Below are 18,593 nucleotides of genomic sequence, written 5' to 3'. Positions count from 1 at the left end.
TTGACCTTGAAGTTTTAAAAAAGTGAATTGATCCACTGGAACAAGTACAAAGCCAGCTTTGGTGCTAAATGTAAATTGTTAAAAATGGTACAGAATAACATCTGCCTTGTAGTATGCCTTAATCAGCACTGTGAAAAATGAAAGTTAAACGATCTACTATAGTGGCTTCTAAGTGAAGAATAAACAAAGGATGAAAGAGTTTCTTGCATGGTTTGTAACTGATGCCATGAAAAATGTCAAGAACCATCTGCCTCAAACTTATCCAAACTGTCATCAAGTATTCTAATCCAGTCAAACGAGATACAACTAGAACAACCTATGTAACTTGCTGAAGGCTTATCAAAAGAGTTGTAAATAAAGAAGAAAAAAAACCCATCAACTGTGTAGCTGCAGATTGCAGCCAGCTTGCCTGTGGCTTTGAAATTCAATCCCATTTCTCTAGTCTGACAAACTGTACTAAATAGCGAAATGGATTTTTATTGCTTTTAGTCATTTTCACTTTAGTTGCTATCAGGAGATAAATACAGTTTCCTCATAGAATCAAATCATGACTTATTTTTTAAAATGCACAAGCTAGTTTAGACCTTACCATTCAATCCATAAGTGTGTACCAAGTGTGTGCACAGGAGCTTAGCATTGTATTTTGGTCAGTAAGAAATCATTTACTTATGTGTGGGTAGATTTTCATGGCTCAACACCCCAGAACTATTTTTTAATTAGAGTTTCTCTTTATGCAATTTAATAAATCTTTATGCAATTTCATAATCTACCCATTAAGAATACAGAATTCAGACTCAGACAGTTGGGTTTTAAATCCCAGCTCTACCTCTTACTGGCTGAGTGACCTTAGGCAAGTTGCTTAACTTCTCTGAACTTATTTTCTTCTTCTGGAAGACTGAGATAATGATAGCCACCTAGATTATAGATAGACATAAATTGATGCTTGGGAAATTCCCAAAACATTGAAGCCAAGTATGGCAGAGGCAAGTAATGCTAACTGAATCTCAGTGCACTCACCTCAGTTTCGCAGTTACCTCTGCAATTGGGTTGGGGCCACGAGATCTCAGTTGGATCAATTCTAGTCGATGAACTGTGAATAGAAGGGATGCATGTCATTTCTGAACTAAGATCTCTAACTGCCTATGTGCCTCCTTCATCTTTCTCCTTTCCTACAAAGGCAATTTTGGAATTGATGCATTCCATATGGAAGAGTTAAAATATAGAGAAAGACCACTGGTCTCATGTTAGACATCCCATGAGAAGGAAATATATATTTGTTTGGTTTAGCTGCTGACATTTGGTGCCAATTTGTTCCTGCACATAGAGCTAAGGCAAATACATCAATCAATGTGTTGATATTTATAAGTACATATACCTCCTTGGCTACTAATAGATATAAAATAAGTATGTATTTAAAATGGCATGTAACTTTCTGACTATTTTATTCTCTTCTTCAGTGTTTCTAAGTGAGTAGAAACTAAGAACTTTTTTGTAGAGAAAAGAAAGATGATAAAACAAATAACTGTAGAAGAATGCAAAGGGTTGTTAAAGCAATGAGAATAGCTGATACCAACAAAGAATTGGTTAAAAAGATTATGATATACAGGAGAATATTGCATTGAATGAAAATGATACATATATAAACCCTTTGACATGAAAAGATTTACAGTATATAGCTAAAGAAAAAGATATCTTAAAACATTATGGTCAAATGATCCCATTTGTATTCTATAAAATGACCTTTAAGAGGTTAGAGGAGAAGATCACTGATGGCTGAGGAACTCTAAAAATACTTCATGGATATGGAGTCCCTTTAGCTTACATTAAAGGAAATATGGAGGGCATTCCTTGACCCTGTTGCCAAAACACTAGGGGTTGGTCTAGATCCTGCTAATTGCCACACAGAAAGCCAATCACTGAGATGACAAGTATTGCCAAGGAAGAAGACTTTAATTGGGTGCTGCAGTTGAGGAGATGGAAGTCCAGTTAAAACTGGGAGAGAGATATACACAGGTAAAACCTATTGTATACATTTTCAATTTGTTTGCACATCCATCTCTCTTGACTGACTAAAACTAAGGGTTTATGTAGCTGAGAGAAAACGTAACAATATTTAAGAAAACAGGAACTAGGGTGGGGCAAGGAGGCATTTGGTGCGTTGATCTGGTGATCTTCAATTCTCTGATAGTTTTTTGAGAGGCCTGAAGGGAATTTCCTGAGGAAGAAACTCAGATTTAAAAAATACAGGTTTCAAGCTTTGACAGCAGAAGGGTCAATTTCTATGTTTATCCAAAAACAGTGGTCTATGGGACTATTGGGCCCTTTTCATTCCCAATCCCTGCCTCTAAAGATGGAGAATAATACATAAGTCTTTAGACAAAAAGAAAACTACATACAAATGATCAGTTTATATATGGAAAGATGTTAATCCTCACAAGTACTCAAAATAATCCAAGCAAAATAGATCAAAATGAAGGCAAGGAACAGATAGTATTTTTCACCTGTCAGATTGGCCAGAATAAGAAGTCTGATAACCTCCAGTGCAGATGATAAAGCTTATGGCACTTTCACTGATTTCTAATAGGAAGTTAATTGGCTCCATTTTTGTGGATTCTGGCAATTAATATTAAAAGTCTTAAAAATGTGCTTGTCTTTCACCCAATGATTTCACATCTAGGATGATTTCATAAAGATAGTTGCATGGAGATATTAATCACAAGACAAAGTTTAAAATGGTAAAATCAAGTAAAACATCCCACAAAAACAGGAAACAATCTAAATGTCCATCAGCAGGAGATTAGCTAAAAAAACAAAACAAAACAAAAAAAAACATACGGCCAGGTGCAGTGGCTCACACCTGTAATCCCAGCACTTTGGCAGGCCAAGGCGGGCAGATCACTTGAGGTCAGGCGTTCAAGATCAGCCTGGCCAACATGATGAAACTCTGTCTCTACTAATAATGCAAAAATTATCTGGTTGTGGTGAGACACGCCTGTGATCTCCTGATCCTAGTTATTCAGGAGGCTGAGGTGGGAGAATCACTTGAATCTGGGAGTCAGAAGTTGCAGTGATGTGATCACACCCCTGCACTCCAGTCTGGGCAACAGACTGAGACTATATATATAATAATATCATATTAAATTAAAATAGTACCTATCTAAACCTTTTGACATAGATTCACAATATATAGCTAAATAAAAGGATGTCTTAAAACATTATGGGCAGTATGATTTCATTTGCGTTTGTATTTATGAAGTTATCTATTGTCTATTTTATATTTTTAGAATTTAAAATTATAATTTATAATTACATAATGTCTAATTATATTTGCATACCTGTTATGTTGTATATTTTATATGAACTTAATTAAATTTAGATTTATATATACATGCATATCTTTTCTGAATTTACATTCATAAAATTTTAACACTGTTCATACTTGGTGATTTTAGGTGGTAGAACTGTGAATGATGTTTCCTCTTACTCTCATTTTCTGAATTATTTTCCATGTGTATCTGCTACTTTTCTAATAAGAAGAAAGCTATTATAATATTTCAATATTATAATATTTCAAACAAATATAACAAAAAAACTGGAAAGAGAAACATTGTTTGGGAACGGTCTTCATTTTGTAACTTGGACAAGGATCTCTTCTAATGAACTCTTCCATATATGGTGGATGGAATTTTTTTTAACCTGGCTGTATCTACTCTGTGTAAGGAGATGAGCTACATCATCAAATGGACCATTTCCTGCTTATGTAAGTCATATTGGATTGAGGAACACTACCTACCACCATATTTTTTCATCTTTTTAGTATTATCTTCCATTTCTCTAAAAGTAACTGTACCTCTAATTTATAACCAGTCTGTAGTGATTGGTAGGTCACAAAAGAAAAGAGAAAGGATAGATTGATACTTTGAGAATTAGAGGACTGGAAATATCTTGCCTTGTATAGTCAAGGCAGAGAATTCTTAGTTTTGTTACATTTGAAAAAACAATAGCTACCACTAATTAAGTGCTTCCTATTTGACATGTCTGGGCTAAGCACTTCCTGTGCAATATCTCATTTCAAACCTTATGAGATCAGTTCAGTGTTTATTTTCATTTTATAGATCAGGAAGCTGATTAAATGACTTATTGAAGTTCGATAGCAAAAAGTAGTAGAGTCATTGTTTTGTCTGATAATTAGAGATAATCAGATTCCAGATGGCGGAACAGCTTGATAAATGGAAAGGGGTCAGGTGTAGGGATTAGATGATCTAGGTCATATTGCCACTAAATCTTGGTTAAGTTTCCTCCTCTTGGGTTGTAGCAAATATGGTAAATAGAGCATACGTATGTATTTATACTCTGTCACTCACATGGGAGTAAAGGAATAAAAACTATATAACCATGTATCTAGATCTATACCAACAAAGACATAAAATGAAAGAGGAAGGGCTGCAGATAAGAGGTGTCAGTGTTTTTGAAAGATTGAAAGCAGAAGAAAGAATAGTAATTAGCTTAGCAGAGCAGTGAGAGCTGAAATCTAAATGCTTGAAGTATAAGGAGATGATGCAAGGATATTTGCTTTAGCAATCCATGTGAAAGTTCAGAGATTAAATTAAAGGCATACAAAAGAATACGCATTTGTTTACCTATTTGGTTACTTTTCTCAGAATATTTTAATCCACTCTGTAGAAATCTTACTTTCCAATATATTGCTTTATGGTTGCTTCCTTTTTTCTTCCTTTTAATTTTTGTTTCAAATTAAAAAGGTCTGGGATTTTAAAATTTAAGTGTATTATGTTCATATTGCAAGAATTTCAAACAATACAGAAATGTAGCAAGTTTTAGAAAGAAACTTTTGTATACCTCCATCTGATTCTCTAGCTGTGCTACCCCATATGGTATCAACTAGTTACATGTCACTTTTTCAATTTAAATTAATTAAAATGAATTACATTAAAAATAAGTTAGTTGCACTAGCCACTTTTAACTGCTCAAGTCACCTGTGGTTAGTGGCTACTGTGTTGAACAGTGCAGAAATAGAACATACTTATTATCATAGAAAGTATGTTGAAAATTATTCTAGAGATATTCACAGTTAAAAGTTTATTGTATAAATTTTCAATTTGTTTTCAATTGTACATAGAAAATAAGGCATCATCATTAGAGATATGCAAATCAAAGCCACAATGAGATACCATTTCACACCAGTCAGAATGGCTGTTATTTAAAAGTCAAAAAATAACAGATGCTGGTGAGGCTGCAGAGAAAAAGGAATGCTTATGCACTGTTGGGAGTGTAAATTAGTTCAACCATTGTGGAAGACAGTGTGGTGATTCCTCAAAGACCTGAAAAAAGAAATAAAAATTAGACTCAGCAATTTCATTACTGAGTATATCCCCAAAGGAATATAAATTGTTCTGTCATAAAGACACATACACACGTATGTTCATTATAGCATTATTCACAATAACAAAGACATGGAATCAACCTAAATGCCCATCAACACTAGACTGGACAAAGAAAATGTGGCACATAAACACCATGGAATACTATGCAGCCATAAAACAGAACAAGATCATGTCCTTGGCAGGGGCATGGGTGGAGCTGGAGGCTATTATCCTTAGCAAACTAATGTAGGAGCAGAAAACTAAACACTACATGTTCTTACTTATAAGTGGGAGCTAAATGATGAGAACCCAAGGACACACAGAGAGAAGCAGCAGACCCTGGAGCCTACTGGAGAATGAAGGGTGGGAGGAGGGAGAAGATCAGAAAAAAACAACTAATGAGTACTTGGCTTAATACCTGGGTGATGAAATAATCTGTACAACAAACCCCAGTGACACACATTTTTTCTATATCATAAACCTGCACATGTACCTCTGAACTTAAAATAAAAGTTAAATTTAAAAAAAAAGAAAACAAGGCATCGTACTATACATGCTCATGGTTTTTCACAAATGCTTTTGTGGAAAACAAATATTGTTTTCCAGCTGCTTTTAAGGAAAGCAAATATTGTCTTGTTCTGTTCCTCCCTGTTCTCACCTCAGCTCCCCAGAAGCACTCACTTAAATTCTAAAAATCAAATTATAGTTAATGCAGTATAACAAATTAAATAACATAGAAACATAAGAAAAGAACTCCTCGTCACCTCCAGTTCTACACTATAGAGACAAAATCTATTTAATATTCGTTTTTAGTTCTTTTGGTGACTATTTTCACAATTCCATTTCTTGATTTTTAGTCAATATCTATTAACTCCTTAATATGGAAGATGAGGATTCAGTGCATTTGTGCTGACCTGTCCCCTTTATATCCTCCTTTTCTTGTTTAAATTTTATATAATTACATTCTATTAGTTACCACTCTAACTCTAAATAACGTTATCTAACCTCTATTTCTTATTTCCTTCACTTTCTCTTGACTTGTAAAATTGTGGTATTAGCCCCTGAAACTTCCTCCATCACTTCTTCCCATTTCCAGGTCCCACACTTTCACCTATGCATTGTGCATTCTGTCTGCCCACCAACGCTGTTTTTCCTATGCTTTTCTTACAGGTTTACAGTAAAAGTCCAAAGCCAATCAGCACATTAATTTGAAATATGTGGTTTGAGCTAAATGCATTCCAAGGTCCCTAAATTTGTATATTCTACAATCTATTTAGCTAGATTTGATGTTAGACCATTTGATGTAAACATGACTCATGGCTGGTGAAGAGAGCCTTTCTCTGTGTGTGTGTGTGTGTGTGTGTGTGTGTGTGTGTGTATGTGTGTGTGTGCATGTGCCTGCATGCATGCTCATGTCTGTGTGGGCAAATGCTCTTCCTATTCTAATCATGTGAAGTGGGAGGTGCATATTTAGGAGCTTTGGAGGTCCCTGGGGGACAAGCTACAGCAGTGTGATTCTAATCTCTTTGATTGTATACAAGTTTCACATCCTCGATTTTTGTTCAGACACTGTCTCTCTGGCATGGCCTGAGGGCTGTGGATATCATTTAGCTTTCTGATCTTCCAAAGTGTAAAAGATTCTCTTGACTGAGGTAGAAGCACATGGACGAAAGGGTATAGAGTACAAGATTTCAATCCCAGAGATCTACACAAACACATGGAAGGCATCTCTATTACATATGCCATGAAAGTTGACACAAGTTATTCATAATTTCAATGACCATATTGGATTGCCTTTAATAGACACCAGTTGAAAGAGGGTACTAACCAAAAGCTAATATCAGAGCTTGCTCTCAGGCTGCTGGGAGGCCCCCAAGAATCTCATTGGCAGTCTCTTTTGAAGATTAGTTCCCTATGTCCATTAAACCAAGATTAAATTAGTTTGTGGGAGCTGCTTTTAGCATTTGCACTATTACATTATGCATGATTCCTGACTGCACATCCCATGAACGGCACTGAGCTCCATTAGCGATTTTTTAGGGCTGTGCTTAACTTGGAAATGGATTGATTTTGTGTAGGTTAATGTATAGCTGTGATGTTACCATGGCCTTAAAAATACGCTCTTATGTTTGATATCAATAGGGAAGCACTCTTTGGGGATTATGGCTCATTTAAAAAGGATAAATTATGTAGATTGCCTGATTAGAGAGCAGCAAACCCTGTAACAGTATATTGTATTTCAGGAAAAGCTGTACGCTGCTCCTCCTACCCTTGGTGAGGTCAGGCTACCTTATTCAATGTGTTTCCTACTGGGACCTTCCCCATGAAGCTAAAATGATACTCCCAGGACTATTCAATAAGTCAGTAAATTTTGATTATGAGAATCAGACACCTGGATTTTTAGGGGCCTTAGGTCATCCTCCCTACTAGAGGGATGCACTCATCTTTCTGTCCTTCCCTGAGCCAAACAAGGTGCCTGGGAGGGTATAGGTGTTGGTAAGTACCTACTGAATTGAACTAATGATTCACCTTCCTCATTTTATAGAGAGAATGACTGGAACATGGTATAAATATTTAGTCAAAAAGTACCTTTATTAAGTGTACCCTAGGTCAGGCAGAAAGGTAAATCAGCCATAGATGATTGCCTTCTAGGAGCTGAGAGTTCAGGGATGAGTGTGGCATACAGGGAGAGGCAAGTGATGCCAGACAATGCCCCTGCACAGTAGAAGGATGCAGCAGGTGTCCTGGGAAGGGAGAGAGTGGTCCTCAGTTTCTTTGGGGTGATGATATCTGTGGTTAGTCAGGCAAATGAATTGGCAGAAGGCATTCAGGCAGAAGTACAGGCTTGAATCCAGGCACAAAGGGACAAAGCAACCTAGAATGAGCAAGGGTCTACAGGCCTTTGTGGGCAGTGGGGAAAGAAATCAGGACAGGAAGGTGACTGATTAGGTAGGAACCTCCTTGCCAGGTGAGCTTGCCTTGCCCAGGGACACCTGATATTTCATGGCAGAAGCAGGACTGAAATTCACTTCTCTTGATCCCAGAACTGTATCACCCTCTGATGCCATTCTATAAGGCATCACCCTCTGATGCCATTCTACTGTATCACCCTCTAATGCCATTCTTCTTCCCCTGTCTCAAGCCTGGAGTCTTTTGCTGCTTTTACTAAGGGGGATTCTGCTGCACCCCTTTCTTTTGATTAGTATTTTCTAATTAGAAAAGTAATATGTGCTATTTTTTAAGGGATGAAAGATGAAAAGAAAAATAAAATTTCTCCACTTGTCTACTTTCCAATCTCAAACTACTAATAAATAGTTTCTTTTAAATCCTTCCAGGTACATTCTATGTATGTAAGAAGTATGGTAAACACATTGCAACAGACAATACTTACTGGTCAGCAACTCCCTTTGTTTTATTTAATGATAAAACTCATATTTTCATGAATCTGTAGTTCTGCCTGTGATTTTTTTTTAGTATGAATTGGCTTTAATTTATTTGAATAGTATGTTGTTAAGCATTTAAGTTTTTCTTTTATATAGATATTTTATATATACACACACAAATACATACATACACATAAATATATATATGTGCATACTATCTATATGCACACTCTACTATATAATGTATATATGTACTACACACCTTCTATTATACGAGAAGACTTCAAAAAGTTTGTGAAAAAATGGAACTAAAATATTAAAATAAAAAATATAAACTTTATTTCTCAAGATAAGCTGCATCAAAGTCAAGACAGTTTTGTAAGTAATGATACTGGCCACTTAGTTCATCCTTAAAGAATGGAGGGTCCAGGGAATGTAACCATGTCAGTGCAGTCTTTTTTACAATACTAACTGAAGAAAAATGGGTGCCTTTTACAGATTTTTTTTTTTAAGATCAGGAAACAAAAAGAAGCCAGAAAGATCCAAATCAGGACTGTAAGGTGGATGCCTAAAGATGTCCCATGAAAACTCTTGCAAAATTGCCCTTGTCTGATGAGAGGAATAAGCAGGAACATCATCATGGTGGAGAAGGACACTGGTGAAGCTTTCCTGTGTGTCTTTCTGCTAAAGCTTTGGCCAAGTTTTCCAACACACTCTCATAATAAGAAGATGTTACTGTTCTTTGGCTTTCCAGAAAATCAACAAGAAAACTGTCTCAAGCATCCCAAAGAATAATTGCCATGACCTTTGCTCTTGACTTGTTTCCTTTTGCTTTGACTAGACCATGTCCACTTCTTGGTAGCCATTGCTGTGATTGTGCTTTTTCTTTAGGATGGTACTGATAAAGCCATATTTCATTTCCTGTTACAATTCTTCAAAGAAATGCTTCAGAATCTTAATCCCACTTGTTTAAAATTTTAATTGAAGTTTCTGTTTCTGTCTGCAGCTGACCTGGGTGCAATGGTTTTCTTACCATTGAAAAGAAAAAAAAAAATTCTTACCATTAAGGGAAATTCCTCAACTTTGATTTTTCAGTTGGAATTGCATAGATTGAACCAGTTGAGGTGACTGTGATGTTTCTGCTGTTAATCATCAGTCCTTTTCAATTAGGGCATGAACAAGTTTAAGTTCTTCCTTGCGAATTGATGTGGATGCTCTGCTGCTGTGGGCTTCATCTGCAACATTATCTCATCCCTTCCCTTCTTAAAATGACTTGTCCATTTGTAAACTGCTGATTTCTTTGGGGGCACTGTCCACAAAAACTTTTTGTAAAGCACCAGTGATTTTACCATTTTTCCACTTAAGCTTCACCATAAATTTAATGTTTTCTTCTTGCTTCAATTTTTGCAGAATTCAGTTGCTTCAATGGGGGCTCCTTTCAAACTGATGTCTTATCCTTCTTAGTGCCTCATAGTAGATCCTATTCAGACATGTTATAACAAGTTACCATGAGTTTCTTTTGTTGCTAAAAAAATTCAAAATCCATGCATGCATGGTGCAGTTTCTCTGAAGTTTTTAAAATCTCCTTGTACATATATGCCCACTACATATGTGTAGATATCTATATACACACATAAACACATAATAGAAAAGTATGAAACATGGACTATATGTATTCAGAATCATGAGAACAGCTGTCCCAAAAGAAAGAATTGGGAGAACATAAGAGACTTCATCTTTACCTGTAATATTTTATTACTTTAAAATATATACTTATCACAAATAAAGTAGGTACTTCATTAGTTATGACATCATCCTTAGATACACCAATAGTTATAACATCATCCTTTGTAACTGTCCACATTTTTCAATTCTACAGGTTTAATTAAAAAATACACACACATACAAAGCAGGGTGACACTTTCATTCTATAGCACTCACCTTTTTATCTCCTGTAGGTGATTGAAGAAACTGTCCGTGGGATCATGACAGAAGCCACAATGATAAGTGATAGTCTTCCCAGATTGAACCATAGCACTAATGGAGATTACCTAAATTTCTATGTTGTTTTATCCCATTGAAGTCAATGGAAAGCAAAGGATGGAAAGAAGTCAAACAGACAATTTTTCCCTCTCATCTTTATGCTATGGTTCATCTTTACAGTTCTTCTGGAAAAGTCCAGAGTGCCAAGCAAATACACTGACCATGGGGTCCTGCTGTGCTGCATCATGGCTCATTGTGAACCAATGGTCAATCCAGGAACCCATCTCCACGAATGCTTTGCATCATTTCCTTTCCCTCCCCTTCACCATTAGGGGCTTGCACCTCCCAAGTGAAATATCAGCACTTCAATCTATGTCCCTGCCTTCTAGACCCTCAGCACACTCCCATGACTCACATGCTGATGAGGATGTCAAATTCATGTGGAGCTTTGGTAATTTTGGTCAGAAGCATGTTTCTAGAATTGAGGTAATGTGGTTTAGTAAAATGCAGATGAGATTGTGGAGCCACGTGTCCCAGATTCTAACTTTGGCTCTAGACCTTATTAACCAACCCATGGCCTTTATAATCTCTCTCATCAGTCTAATGGAAATCATATTACCAGCCTTCCTTATCAGGAAATGTGATCATCAGGATCAAAAGAGATAAGGGTTGAGAAAGTAATGTGTAAGCCATTAAGTAGCACACAGATGACCATTATTGATGTCAAATGGGAATCTGATCTAATGAACTCGGTTGCTCTTTACTGTCAACACAAATTCAGTGTTAAACATTTATACAGTTGTGAAAACTTCCAGTCAGTTGTGTGTGTTTTTTAACTTATACAAATGATACCCCACCAGAGCAGTGGTCAAAAAACTATAACCCACAGGCCATATTCTAAAGACATTCCTTTTTGTAAATAAAGTTTTATTGGAACTCAGCCATGTCCATTTCTTTACATCTTGCCACAGTCACTTTCACACCACCATGGCCGAGTTGTGACATGAGACTGTATTTTCAGTTGTGACAGAGACTGTCTGGCCCAAAAGCTGAAAGTATTTACTATTTGACCCTTCATAGAAAAAGTTTGCCAATGTCGCTACTAGAGAAGATGCTAAACATTATGTCCCTTTCAGTTAACATTATATATCAGAGCTGTGGACTTAAAATATTATGTCTGCAAGGTGATCCACTGGGGTCCACAAGAAAATATTGTCATTTTTATTTTTTATCTCATAATTTTTCATTTCCATCTTAGTACATATCTTAGAAGGTATAAAACATATTAGCATGATTGAACAGGTTTATAATTTATAAATAAATACACACATAATTGATAAATCATAAAATGTAGTTTGACGACTACCTGTGTCACTAAATGCATATGACTTAGCCATGTTACTCCATATGGATCTGGTTATTTTGCCTGAACTCTTTGCATGGAGCTGCATTATTTGAATTCACCACAGTGCATGTATCAACTCCCCTTCCAGTAGTATTTGGGCCACTCCCAGTCTTCACCGTGGCAAACAATGATGCAATGAACACACATGATTTGCTTTTGTCCAGACTCATGGCTACTTGATAAAGCCTGGTGATAGTAACTCATTTTGACCTCATCCAGGTTGGAGAACCGCATATAGCTAGTCAAATGCAGACCGAGATAGTATTCGGCCATCCCTACATTATTCTTGGCTGACTACAGATGTGCTTTATCTGCCTTGATAACAAATGAATTACACTGAGCTTTTTCACGAGTTTCAGAAGACAAAGAGAACAAAAAATCTTAAAGATTTCAAACACCTAGAAATCTATAGGATCTATAGGAAGAAAAAACAAACTAATCTGAGGTGCCTCTGACTCTCCGGACTTCCTTCCTGTCTCCGTTTTTCTCTGACATCAGCAGAACATTCTCCCCGACACTTTGCAGGGGAAACACCCCTCCCTCCTTTCCACCACACCCATGTTGGATGCTGGCTGCCTTTTTTTTTTTTTTTTTTTTTTTGGGTGATCTTGGCTCACTGGAACCTCTGTCTCCTGGGTTCATGCTATTCTTCTGCCTCAGCCTCCTAAGAAGCTGGGATTACAGGCGCCCACCACCACACCCAGATAATTTTTTGTATTGTTAGTAGAGACAGGGTTTTACTATGTTGGCCAGACTGATCTCAAACTCCTGACCTCGTGATCTGCCCACCTCGAACTCCCAAAGTGCTGGGATTACAGGTGTGAGCCACCGCACCCAGCCGCTGGCTGACTTTTGTGCCATGTAATTTGACTGCACCTTTTCCTGTCTTGTGTATCTTTGATTTTAATGCAGCATTCCAGAAGATCTTAGAAACTGTACTCTGATCTGAATTATTTAAACAGGTCAGTGCTTGTGCATTTAGAAGCAAGATTTTTTTTTCAAACATCCTCTATGATTTGGAAAAAGATAATTGCAACCAAGAGTTGCCTGCATAGATGGACATTCTTTTCATTCCCTCCTTTATTTTTTTGCAGTTTCTTCATTCCTTCTCTCTGTCTATCTGTCTCTCTCCAATAATGTTTACTGAGCTTTGCAACAAGGAGAAGTCTATGACCTGCAGGAACTGATTGAACTGATTCGCATCAGGTATATAAACATTGCTGTTTTCTCCTTGATTTTTCAGTTTTAGGTTGATTTGACCAAAGTCATTTCCATCTTTAGCATCAAAGTAAAATGCCAGTTTGACCTGCAAGGCCAATGGTTTAGTCATCATGAAACCATAATCTCTGTAAGGGCTTGTTTTAGTCATTGTTGGAACCCAATACATAGCACATAGATGAGATTCCTCAACTATAAAACTTGGGCACTAGCGTGTAGAGAGATTGGAGGATCATCCTTCATTGATCAGATTATATCTTTGATGTTGTTGAGTCGATAAAATGATGTTATACATAGTGTTTTTACACATAGTGTTTACTAGAGAATTAAATTGAAAATAAGGAGAGGGTCTTGGTGTTTTGATTCAAAACACGAGGATTAGAGTCCAAATTTCTCCCACGTACTCTGAGTCTTTAAGTAGGACCCTTTACTATGTGAGTTTTTGTTTGCTCTTCTGTAAAACAAACACAAACAGTATTTATCAGTTGTTTGTGATGATTAAATAAAACAATTATTGTAACCTTGGATAGTGAAACAGACTGTAAATGTGAAATAAAATGTGAATTTCTTTCTCCATTTTTTTCCTCTTTTCCTTTTAGCCAAGATGATTTGGTTATCGGAATGCTGAAAAGTCATCTTTAAAGAATGGCACAGACTTAAATGATTGCTATAGAGCTAAGTTTTGATATATTTGGCTCAGGGGATTTTGAACTAAAAAAGTGCAGGTTTAGCTGGATGTTGAGAAATTTCTAAGAGGGAGATTATTTTGCTTGTTAAAAAGAATTGAGCTTCTCTTTATGTTGTTACCTTCATACATCCATATGTTGAAGACCTAACCCCAGGTACCTGTGAATGTGACCTATTTAGAAATGAGGGCTTTGCAGCTATAATCAGGTTACGATGAGGTCATATTGGATTATGGTGGGCCCTAAATCCAAGGACAGGTGTCCTTTGATTAAGGGTGACACAGAGATGCCTAGAGAGATGACCATGTGAAAACAGAGGGAGAACTGAAGTTACACTGCCACAGCCAAGGAACACCAGGGGTTACTAAAAGAAGGGAAGATTCTTTAGAGGAAGTATGGTCCTGTCACTACCTTGATTTTAAACTTGTAGCCAACAGAACCATCAGATAAAAAATTCCTATCGTTTCAAGCCAGCCAGTGTGCTGTACTTTGTAACAGAGTCCCTAAGAAACTAATACAATGCAGTACCTAAAGTTTTCATAATTTTATAAATTTTTAACACTTGTGTTTACTGTGTTGACAGAAAAGGGCAACAGAGTTCATTGCACCAAATTCCTGTTTGACCAGTAATGGTTATCTGTGTGCTACTTAATGGCTTATACATTACTTTCTCAAACCTTATCTCTCTTGATCCTGATAATGACATTTCCAGATAAGGAAGGCTGGTAATATGATTTCTATTGGAATGTTGAAAGAGATTATAGGCCATGGCGTTTGTTAATAAGATCTAGAGCCAAAGCTAGAATCTAGGACATGTGGCTCCACAGTCTCATCTGCATTTGACTAAACAACATTGCTTTGATTCTAGAAACATGCTTCTAACCAAAATTACCAAGGCTCCGTATGAACTCGATATCCTCAACAGCATGTGGTTCATGAGCGTGTACTAAGGGTCTAGAAGGCAGGGACATGGAAGTGCTGACGTATTATTTGGGATATAAAGCCCCCAGTAGTGAAGGGGAGAGGAAAGAAAATGATGCAAAGCATCAATAGAGATGAGTCACTGGATTGGTGACTGATTCACAATGAGCCATGATGCAGTACAGCAGGACCCCCACGGTCAGTGTATTTTCTTGGCACTCTGGACTTTTCCAGAAGGGCTGCAAGGAGGAACCACATTATGGAGAAGAGAGGGGGAAATTGTCTGTCTGACTCCCTCCTGGTCCTTGCTTCTAATTGCTTAATATTCACTCCATGGTAAGCCTAGTTTTCTTCTATACACTTCCTGGTGACCTCAGCTGCCCCCTGCAGCTATAAATATGTCTTCCAGAGTGAGGAGAGAAGGTTGTACTGCTTATGGATGCTCAACTTGGTGATAGTTTTTTTTTTTTTATTAGAGGATTTTTCTCCTCTGCCCACTAAAATGGTTTTGCAGAAATGGTAAGAAAACCAACCACAGTTCTCTGTCAGCCTCCTGTTCACAGGAACATGGAAAAAAAGAAATGTTTTTGAGTCTCTGGCCAAAGCAGATGAACAATCAAGAGCTCCTCACACGTTAAGAGCTTGTGGGCCCTCTGCTAAGTGTCCAACATGCATTCTTTAGTTGTCATCACTATTATGAAACAGGCACCTGCATTTTCTAGATGGGTAACTGAGGCGTCAAGATGAGTAATTTGAGAAAATCAACCGAAGGAATATGTTGTCATCGAGCTCAAAAGTTGTGCCCAGCTTATCTGCCATCAAAACCAGAGTTCACACACACAGTGTTATACTACCTGATAATTATCGTATTTCATTTTATCTATGACTTCACTGATTAAAAGGAAATAATTATGTTATATAGGATTAAGACATTTAAAGAAAAAGACTGCCAATTAAACAGGCTTGCTTGTTTCTTATCACTCAGAACTTTTACTTTTTGCCTGGTAAAACATTTATTTTAAACACATTTAGACATACTTTTATTAGAATAGTGAAATGTAAATGAAATAAATGTGATGGGATATTCCTAAAACCTTGACTTTTTACCTATTAAAATTTAGTTTAAACTTATTTAGAAACATCTTTATAGAAAAAGAAATAAAAGTGAAATACATTTTTTGGGACAGTCCTAAAACACCTGCATTTTTGAGTAATATTTCCCCTGGGTTGTCAATATCTGCAAGCTGGATACCACTAAGCACCTTGGTGATCAACTGTAGGAAAATGTGCTATTGCCTCAGAATTTTTTCTGCAAGCCATTGACACCCATTCTGCACTTGTTGATGCCTATATGCAGACAATGACAATTCCATCATGACTGACACCTGGCCAACAGTGTTTATGCCATGTATTCCAATTTCCGGGAGGTGAAAAAGTGACAATACTCATTTTAGAATCTATGAAGTATAGAAATTTTATCCCTGGTCATAATGTCGACGTTATCTTCCATTTAGGACAAAATATTTTTCTCTCATAACCTAGGGGATTTCTGCTAGCTGTATAGGCTTCTTTGGGGGAAATAATGTGGAACATTTTCCTATTGCTGGTTTCAGTAATCCCAGCCACAGCATTAATAAATTGGATTATTTTATAGGCAAACTCAACTCCCTCCATTCTTTGCAAGCTGTGAGATTTAACTGTGTTTGAAAAAGTTTCTGGAGAAAACTCCTGGGCTTTTAACTTATGTGGAGTTTTAAGTACAATTCATCATCTTATCTAATCTGATATCCAAGGATAGCTTTGTCAAAGCAGAGTCAAGTATTGGCAATCCTTCAGCAATCTCTGAAGAATGAATAAAAGAAAAATGATTTAAAGCTGAACAATTTAAGTAGAAGTTTGAAATCTTTTTAAAAACTGAACAACGGACTCCTTCTTGAGTCTGCTAATACCAGCTTTGGAATATGAATAGAAAACCAAACCCTGGGAGCAGAGACGGATCTTGGATGTCATCATGTCTACTGTAAGACGTATATCCAGCTCCATCCTGGGTGGATCATAATAGAATATGTTGATTCCACAGGAGATTTCACAGAAGAACAAACTTTTTTACCTAGGGTAACCTGCAAAGTGCCTCCCTTCCTCTATTAAAAAATGATCCCAGATTTTGGTTAATATTTATATTTAACCTTGATATGGAGGAGTAAAACATTGTCTCACATGTAGCAAAGGTGTTGCATTGTGTCAGGGTTAAAAGTATGGGTTCAACCCAGGTTTGAATCCCAGATTTGGTGCTTGTTAGCTGTTTGACCTTGGATAAATTCTGTAACCTTTATCTGCCTTTGTTTTCTCATATATAAAATGGAGAAAAAAGCTGTGTCAATTGAATGATAAAGTTTTGAGGATTGAATGTTAATAGTTGCTAAGCCCTACCTCATAGGAGATGCCTGGCACCTCATAGGTACTTTTTAAATAGAACAAAAGTAACAACTGCTCTTATTAATTCAAGTTCTACGTAAACTAAATTGGGGACCTTTATTATGTCACATTTCTATTGCTTTCTTCAGTTTCTAAAAAAGAACAGTGAATTGGCATTGTCACCTGGACTATTTTTCCTTCAGATGTTATCTACCTCAGAAGATATACTTACATGTTTTTCCTAAATTCTGATAAATGGAAATGAGGATTTTTCTTCTCTAAAATAAGTCAGTACAGTTATAGTGGCCATTCCAGTTGCCTAACCAATATTTTAATTGAAAACATAAGTCACATCTAAGGAAACAACACATTCATTCACTGAATATGGATGAGGGTCCATCATGAAATAGGCAACATGTATGTGAGTGCAATACGTATATTTGGTTTTCTTTTTGGTTGACTTTGAGTTTGTGCTTCTTACTCCATCATGACAGAGAGAATGTACAGAGTCTTCTGGAAAAGCCAACTAGAACCTTGCATTAAAAAAAGAAAAAAATGCCAGGCACCAAAGTCTGAGCTCTTTACTGCAGGACTTAAAGCTCTTCCCTGAAATGCTTTGTTATTAGTGGGACTCAGCTTCTCCCTGTCCTGTTACCTTCTGGCAACATCCTTTTTAGATTTCAATTTCTGATGGAGAGAATCTGTATGCCCAGTTCCCTTTTCTTTCAGTCTGGCTGCTTATTAGACCATCAGCCAGACTTGCCCCAACCATAGATAGCCCCTCGTGGGATCCACACAGTGCTGGCTCCATGACCAGGGCATAAACAGAGGCCACATATACATTGATTGGAGCTTAAGAGGCAAAATTTCATATGTTAGCAAGCAGAACAACGTGTCTGTTGCAGACACTCTATGCCTCCTTTACTCATTCATGTAGGCAAAATTTAGCAAATTATCATGAGTGCTTTTTTTATTCTACAAGTTTTCTATTCTCATCTCAGAATTTTCAACCTAGATTTGCTAGTAGAATATGGTCTCCACCAGAGCAGGGACATGGCACTGAGTCAGCCTTCTCTGCCTCTATATCTCCAGTGCCTTTCACATTGCCCATGAAGGACCTTCACTCTATATTTAATGAATGAATGTGTTGTTCTCTGAATGTGACTTATGTTTTCAATAAAAATATTGGTTAGGGAACTGG

This window comes from Aotus nancymaae, unplaced genomic scaffold, assembly GCF_030222135.1.
Source record: "Aotus nancymaae isolate 86718 unplaced genomic scaffold, 86718_ANA_hifiasm-v0.15.2.pri h1tg000030l, whole genome shotgun sequence".
NCBI classification, from domain to species: domain Eukaryota; kingdom Metazoa; phylum Chordata; class Mammalia; order Primates; family Aotidae; genus Aotus; species Aotus nancymaae.
This window is presented reverse-complemented; position numbering follows the sequence as displayed.